The 7,671-nt window shown below is 39.7% G+C and overlaps 1 long non-coding RNA gene across 1 annotated transcript; it reads right to left on the bottom strand.

Annotated features, from left to right (window-relative positions):
- Window positions 1-6,008: 6,008 nt before the first annotated feature.
- On the bottom strand, window positions 6,009-7,464 carry LOC134929306 (uncharacterized). Its single transcript, XR_010178458.1, has 4 exons — window positions 7,301-7,464; window positions 6,738-6,834; window positions 6,537-6,642; window positions 6,009-6,354 (listed from the first exon to the last, which is right to left on the bottom strand). It is a non-coding gene; the product is annotated as an uncharacterized LOC134929306 (long non-coding RNA).
- Between the last annotated feature and the right edge of the window lie 207 nt (window positions 7,465-7,671).

Raw genomic sequence — 7,671 nt, 5'->3', positions numbered from 1 at the left:
CTCCCTCCGTGCATTCAGTGGTGCTCCCTACAGCCTTCCTCCCTCCAGCGCCGCTACCAACCCTCCCTGCCGTGACCTACACCCTCCCTCCTGAGTCCCGCACCACTACCAACCACCCGTATCGCTACCTACACCCTCCCTACCTCCCGCACCGCTACCTACACCCTCCCTCCAGTGCTGCTCCCTACAACTTTCTCTGATCCCTACTGCAATCCCGGGATCCCAGGAATCCCAGGATTGACCGTTTTTCAATACCTCCCTAATCGCAGTGCTGCCCTGAGATCTCGCCAACCTGAGCTGGTGAGATTATCACAGGGCACACTGTGGTATTTTTTTACTTGTTTTTTTTTTAGTAAATTTGGCCACACCGCTTTTTCCATTATAAGTATGGGAAATGCGATGTGACTTACTAAAAAAAAAGGACAATTAAAGCTTTTGGAGCAGTTTTTCATGAAAACTGCTCCAAATACCCTTTAATACATTCAGGTGATACTAAAATAATGTGAAAAGGGTGTGAAAACACCCTTTTTCACATTATTTTAGTAAAAATAATGTTAATAAATATGCCCCTAAATCTCTCTGCACGTTACATCTGCCCCACCTGCAGTGCAACATGGTTTTGCCCAGTTGTGTACTTTTTTGATTTGCTTACAAACCTGAATCAGGCCCAATCATACCAAATACTATCTTGAGTATAAAGCGTTCATAGGGAAGTAGTTGTTGTCAATAAGCAAAAGACTTAAAAACCAGCACATAACTTATGGCCCTTGAGATGTAGAATAGGGGCACCGGGTCATGTGACTTTCTAATCATTAAGATAAATTTACCAGTGGAATAATATATAATATTAAGTTAACTCGAAAGGGATAGCTGCAGATCCATGACTGTCACACATCCCAGCCACTTTTCTTAGTTTAATCAGCCTTTAATAGCACCTTTATTCTCTATCACACTGTTTTCATCATAATAATTGTACCCTATTAATGACATACTGGCATGGGTGCTAGGGTCACCAGGCTTTGAGACAATTGGCATTAATCAATAAGCAAGTCATGGGTGCTATTCTGGGAAATACCACACATTTTCTACATTCCAAAACACTTCTGCAATGCTCCCAATGGACTCCTTCCTTCCTGCTGAGACCTAACTGCCGGATAAATTAAATAAGTTTACCTTTCTCTTACACAGGGTCAAGCATTTTATTTATGTATGGCTTGTATGGTGAGTACTATTTTTCCTGTATTTATTGATGAGCCCATTGTAAGATAAGCTTAGGAGGGGGGAATATAAACTAGCAAAGATGAATTGATGGCGTAATATCTTATCTGATCCTGTATCTAGTCAGTAGATGTTATACATTGCATGCACTTAAAATCCTAATGCCAAATAAAAAATATTTATAAAACAGCATTTGCTAAATTAGAGAAAAATCACAATGCAATGTCCCATTCTTACAATAAAATACATTCACATCACTTTATTACAGGTATAGGTGGTAATTTATAAAAGACAGACGCAAGGCGTAACTTTGTCGATGATTATGGGCTAATGGTGAGTTGTCATGATCGTGACTCAAATTGCCAGTAAACAAAGCAGTCACTAAAAAAAAAATTCCAGGCATATACAAAGTTGATTTGTGGTACAGTGGCGCATATAGGCATAGGGTTCTGCTGGAGGATGAGGAAAGTGTGATGAGACTGATGCTGTTGAAGAATGTATTGGTTTTCCCTACAGGAAGTGATGAATATATCAGTCATCCTTGTAGGGAATACATATCAAGGTTACCATGGTGACTAAAATTTTAATCCCGGCAACTAGTATTTATAACCGTGGCTTTATCCTTTATTAGGGTCATTGATGAGAGGAGTTTAAAAAAAAAAAATTAAGAAAGAAGTGCCGATTGTTATGCTGAGTGAGGAGGATCCACCCCCTCTCCTGTATTGGAGGAGATTTGCCCACTCTTTACCGGCCAATCCATGCCAATCTCAAATCTCCCACTGTGGACTTGCAGAGTTCATCTACACTAAACTTGCTCCCAGTACAATGCCGGCCTTCACGCTCTTCACCGTTTTAAAACTGATCCAGGCTGTCCATGAATAGGCTTTTATAGAGAATAGGAGATGCTGCATATCTATCACAGCAGCTGGTGAGTGACTGATCTTCAACTTTCTACTACAGTATCATTCATTATTGGAGGTATACTGTGTTGCATACTATGAATTGGGGGCACTACTATGTAGCATATGAATTGGGAAAACAATATTGTGGCATACTATGAACTGGGCGCACTACGGTGTGGTATACTTTGAATTTGGGCACTACTGTGTGTGCAAAATGACTATATGGGTGTCAGGAGAAGGCATCTTATCTCTGCATCCTAAGGAGAAATAGGGGTTTCCCAACCATACCGCAAAGGATGTATCTTAAGAAAATATATGCAGGACCAGATTAACAAGAAGGAGGCAGGGCCGGTCGCCCCAGGGCCTCCACACACAGTATTGATCTGCCGAGAGCTGCTTCTGAATGCACATAAATAGTGCATACAAGTCAGTGCCACTCTATATGCCCTATGTATTTAGAAGCAGTGGCATGGCAGATGGTCTTGAACTTGTCTGCCTCGGCGCTGGATCACTAATTGCCTCCCTGCACTGCTCCAGCAGTGATGGGGTTGCGCTGAAACAAGAAGACAAAGCAGCGGCAGCGGCTAGAAGAGTGAGTGTGTGTGTGTGTGTGTGTGTGTGTGTGTGTGTGTGTGTGTGCGTGCGCATGTTAGAGCAGACAGCTAAAGCACTGCAACTTCCCTGTATGATTCCTTTACCACCCCAGCAACGCACATGGAAGACTGTATTCAGGGCAGGATTATAGGGAGTGGGGACAGACAGTGTTATTTTTTGGATGGGGGCCCCACAACTTTGTTGCCCCAGGGCCTCCACAAGCTTTAATCTGGCCCAGAGTATATGCGGTGCTGATAAGATTGTAGCATTAAACCTTTAAAATGTCTATGGGCCAGATGTACTAAGCCTTGAAAAGTGATAAATTGCACGGTGATAAAGTATATCATACATTGTTCATACATGCGCTGGCAGCACTGACTGTTCCGACACCTGCAGCCATCAATTCCGACAGCTGCAGGTGGCGATGCCCTATTTCCACAGCAGGAACAGAGCTGTCCCTGGCTGTGGCGGTTGCTGGCTCCGGACTGCGCAGGAGATCTTGCGTGAGTAGCGAGATCCTGCACATGCGCAGTGGAGCCAGTCAGACAGGGAGACATAGCGTGTCAGCACTAAGTTAATGGGCTGTGTGCTCAGGGGGGAATCACCAGAGGGGGGAGTTTTCATTCTCCCGCTCCGGCAGATAAGAAGTTAACATATCTTGTCGATCATTCTTTCTGCTTCGCTTCGGTAATGAGGGGAAGCAGGAAGTGTTATAGCGGCACGATCCATGCTGCTATAATACATTTACCCCTAAATGTCATATCACAGCCATTGTTGAAGTTCCCATTAGGCAAATGAGGGACGTGCCTAGGGATGCCACTTGTTTCTGGGCGGCACGTGGATGCTTGTTGGTAACATCAGCCCAATTAGTACCAGTAACTGCAAAATATTTCCACTGTACTGCACCATGTGCCATCTTGAATGGAGTGTAAACCGGTAGGACATGCACAGACTGCTCCTGTAAACAGTATACATAATTAAAAATAAAAAATAAATGCCATATTTAGTGGCTTTTTTATTATTCTATTAAATTGACTACCATCAAATGAGGGCTTATAGCCAATCAATAAAAATAATAAAATTAGGCAGGCGGGGGCGGCCATTACTGTTGTCCCTAGCGGCACCCTTCTCCCTAAATCCGCCCCTGATCACACAACCGGGGGAAATGTAAAAGCTTGCGACTTCCAGGCATTGTCGAGTTTCTGGCGAATCTGCCCAGTGTTTTAAAGCAGCAATCATCTGAAAGGCAAAACCACCCTACCTTTTTAACTGATTGTCATTTTAAAATATCAAGTAGACTCATCGGAAACTTGCGGATTCCATCCATTTTGCAGGCTATTACATTTCCCTCCCAATGTGTTATTGCTTCAGTTACAGTGATTTTAGTTTTTACTTTGTGCATTATTCTTGGAGCTCATAAATCCAGATTTCTGGAATGTAAACTTTTGTTTTCTACCCTACAAAGTTTGGAATTTCCTGTATGTATGGGAATTACAACTCCAAAACAACATTAATAGATATACTGTAGGTAAAACAGGTCAAAGTACTTCAGTAGGAGCAAACATACTTACCATGTCCAGTAATTCTTGGGTGATGTTTTCCTAAGGTCAAGGATATACTCAGAATTTTTAAGAAAACTAAAGGGTTCTTAAAAGTTTCATATCCATCCCTTGATGGATGGAAGACTGTTCTGACATTTATCTGGTAAAACAATGAAAGATTTGAGTAAAGTAAAAGTTTTCATCACAAGAGAAAGACACTTTGCAAGTCCCATTGGAGAAAAGGGATAAACTATAGTTACTGCCCTCCAGTCAACCTTTCAAAATATACCACATTATACATAAACCAATGACTGATCTTGAATCTAAGTCAGTTTTCCCATTTTCTGCACAGTTTTTAAAACAAAAGGATGTACTGCGACTTTTGAATCACCCTGTATGTATATATATATATATATATATATATATATTTTTATATATATATATATATATATGTGTGTGTGTATATGTGTATATATATATATATATATATATATATATATATATACAGGGTCGGACTGGCCCACAGGGCTACCAGGGAAACCACCGGTAGGCCCCACTGCCTGAGGGCCCCAACTCCTTCCTCTAGGGATCAGGTTCCAGACTGTGCACTTGTATTATACATGGTAGATATGTTGCATTACACTGCACTAAACTATTGTGTATTTCAAGCCTCTGTGGAGGCTAGCCACACACCCTTTTTAGACTGGCCACACCCCTAAGTATGGGCCCCAACAACGGCATTCCCCCGGTGGGCCCTTCACGTCCCAGTCCGACAATGTATATGTATATGTATATGTATATATATATATATATATATATATATATATAGTGTGTGCTGGCTTCTGTTTAGTAGTCAGAAGGTAATTGGCAACCTTGACTGTCAGAGCACCTGTGAGCGACTGATAAGCTGTGTCAGTTGCTAGTCTCAGTCTCTCACTAACTGGGGAACAGGTGCAACATGCGGTGCAATATATACATATATATATATATATATATAGTCCTCCAAATCAGTCGGCATTCAAGTATGAAAATGCAGCATCCCTGGTGCCCGAATCCTCTAAACATAGCTTTCCAATATCGGTACAAACGGCACTCGTAGGATTTCATTCAAGCAAAAACTGCTGGTCCATTTATTGTTGTGACGTTTCGGAGCTACAGTTCCTTCCTCCAGACAACTCCAAGCCAAATAACATACAAAACACTTACCCCCTGAAATACCCCACCGATCAGCGCCGCTACCCGCACCTGGACGCGACTGAAGTCCGGATCCAACCCCAATGACGCACTTCCGGGCGGATACTTCCGGTCGTTGCCATAGTGATAACCCGGCTTGCAGTCCGAGTGCCGCCATTTGAGTGATATGTGGTGGACCTGCAGAAATACCTAGGAGGGCACCGGCTACGTACCACATTTATTGGAAGTGCTGCTTCTACATACTATATATATATATATATATATATATATATATATATTTATAAAATAAATAAAAAACAAAATTCAAAACAGATATCCCTCAGACCGGCTGACCCCAGTACACACATGGTGTGTATATGTATATATATATATATATATATATATATATATGTCTATGCACACAACTGTGTATATATATATATATATATATATATATATATATGACAAGAATTACTCTCCCACTGCGCTATTTCAAATAAAACACTAAAATTAATTAATTATATGGCTGCCTGTATCCTCTAAGTTCCCTGTTAGGAGGAACTAAATGTGTGAAAATATGAAACGAAATAGAGGAGATGGCGCCAAGGGAGTTATATCAACGCCCTACCTAAAAACGGACCCTTACAGTACTCTCCGGATAAATTACATCAGATAACAAATACTAACATAAAAATTTATTAAAACATATAAACCCGACACAAATGTTCATAAGTATATAGAGTTGATACATTTACATTTGTCGCACAATTAGAACAATCAGTTTGTAGTGATGAGGAAAAAGCGTACATATATCACTACGATTTCCTCCTTCTCCTTATTGTAGATTCGGAGGGAACATCAGATAATAGATAGATAAATAACCCAACGCGTTTCGTCTTGTTCCAAGACTTCATCAGGGGTAAAATCTACAATTGTTGAATAATAAGTCAAAACAAATACATAGCAATAAGCATCTTACACTCACATATAACATGACATATTGGTATCAAAAGAACATGACATAGCAACATGAGGAGGAAAACAGAATAAATAACATGAAGAAAGAGGAAAAAAGAGAACCAAAGAGCACAGGTTGTGAAAAACATACCTCTTCATTTCAGAACATATTGTCAGCACATAAAAGGTCATTCAAAGATGTATGAACAACGTTTCAATATTTCAATGGGACTTGATTGATACAGCGAGGACCATACCTAATTAAAAAATGTTTAATAACCTTTATTAATTAAAGGACACTTTTTGTTCAATTAGGCAGAGATTGGGATTAATCCAATGGAACGGCACATACCTCATATATCATCAGCTTGAGTCTGACATTCAGATATTCGAATATGGGGAAGATTCATATGTGTATAGAATCTAACTGGTTCACAAGCATAAGGAACCTAATAAATTGATTAATTTGGTATTAATTATAAGAACACCTATGAGTTCATAAATAGACCCTATCTTATTTTGACACCCATAATTATAAAAATTCTGGTATTATTAATGTCTGATCACTAATGAACAGATCTCATGACTAACCCGTGTGGTTTCTATATATGATACAGAACAAAGCCACAGAATTGGCTATAACAAACACCAATGTTACCACTATACAACGATCCTCTACTAAATGATCTGATTATAACCAGCCATTTATTCATATTTGGAAAACCAAGGACTAATTGTATTAACCATCAGTATAGTGAACCCACATGATATCTTTATTAGGGAAACCCATCCTTTATGGACGGTATCACTGATCTATGATCGAATAATTCAAACAAATTACTCAAAGTGCTACCCACAGGGGGTGTAGTTCATTAGTGCCAATCATTAAAGAAATCTCTATAATATAGCACATACCTCATCGGTCAGTAGCTTGAACCTGACACTCAGAGACTCAGGAGTGAAGGCAATTCAAATGGGTATAATGTCTAACCAATTTAGAACACGTGGTAGACCTGGTAAATTAATTGGGTTGATATCAATTAGACCATCCATTAAAGTACCAGTATGGTACAAAGAGTTCCCACCCCATGGAGAAACAAATACTCCTTTCACTTAGTAAGGAGAAGATCTATTAACTATAAAAATTATATAAGTGAGTGTATAACTCATACAGCTTAGTTTCATATTCATGAATAAATCTGTCATATTTATATAGTGAATATATATAATTAGTGCATATCATATACTCTTTAAAAAATTACATTTATAAATGATTAGTGGTTAAC

This window comes from Pseudophryne corroboree, chromosome 5 (assembly GCF_028390025.1).
Source record: "Pseudophryne corroboree isolate aPseCor3 chromosome 5, aPseCor3.hap2, whole genome shotgun sequence".
NCBI lineage: Eukaryota > Metazoa > Chordata > Amphibia > Anura > Myobatrachidae > Pseudophryne > Pseudophryne corroboree.
This window is presented reverse-complemented; position numbering and strand designations above follow the sequence as displayed.